Source organism: Coregonus lavaretus (genome assembly GCF_964263955.1).
Source record: "Coregonus lavaretus genome assembly, contig: HAP1_SCAFFOLD_192, whole genome shotgun sequence".
In the NCBI taxonomy this organism is placed as follows: Eukaryota; Metazoa; Chordata; class Actinopteri; order Salmoniformes; family Salmonidae; genus Coregonus; species Coregonus lavaretus.
Genome location: NW_028157672.1, coordinates 37,501 through 38,658, shown reverse-complemented (window position 1 = coordinate 38,658; position 1,158 = coordinate 37,501).

The following is a 1,158-nucleotide window of genomic DNA, read 5'->3' as shown; positions in this document are numbered from 1 at the left end:
TTTAAGTGGGAGAACTTGCACAATTGGTGGCTGACTAAATACTTTTTTTCCCCACTGTAAGTAATATGGGGCCATTTCAGACTAGAACATAACCACTGACAAGTATCATGACCAACCTCCACACAGCAAACCAACAGGCTCAGCTTTAAACTAGTCTGATTGGCCGACAGACTGTCTCAACCAATCACAATCCTCAGTCAATAAATAAATAAATAGATAAATACATTATGTACAGCACATCATCGAAGGTCAATAAATCAAAGTGGGACCAGTTGGTTAACAGCCTGGCTTGTAGTGTTTGTGTGAAGCAGAAGCCAGATTGTCAGAAAACCTCAAGCCCACTAAATAAATACTTAGCGTTAGGGGCATTGAGGCTTTTAAAGTCAATGTTTCCAGGTTTGGGAGATCCCCCTCACGGTAAACACTACATATGGCAGCTCAATCGGATAATGCCTTTAAAAAGCTGAATTGGATAATGCCTTTAAAAGCTGAATTGCCTATAACCCGCTATCGGCTTGGGGGGGGGGGGGGGGGGGGGGGGGGGCTGACTAAATACTGGGGGGGACCCTGGCCTGCACCCCTATCTCCCCCATATGACCCGTCACCTGCCTATTAGCACACCTTCACCTCAGGGCCAAGTATACACTGTTATCTTTAGGACTGGAGCCGGAAAGATTGTTACAACAGCTGCCTGCCTGGGGGTCTGGCGGTGGGATGCAGTGTGTGTGTGTGCCCTGCCCAGGCCGTACCTATAAAAACAACTGTTACAGTCAGCTCAACCTGGACGCCATTATGAAACAACTGTTACAGTCAGCTCAACCTGGACGTCATTATGAAACAACTGTTACAGTCAGCTCAACCTGGACGCCATTATGAAACAACTGTTACAGTCAGCTCAACCTGGACGTCATTATGAAACAAACCCTCAGAAGGAAGCAAGCTGAGAACACACAGGACTGCACAACTTGGCCTTCTGACAGAGCCGCCATCTTGAATGAGGACCACAAAGCATGCTGGGTAAAGGGCTCAGCCGTAGTAGTGTTCAGGGTAGACGTTGCTCATATTCACAGATCTAGGATCAGCTTGCTCTACCCACATCCTAACCTTAACCATTAGGGGACTCTTATTCACAGATCTAGGATCAGCTCTACCCACATC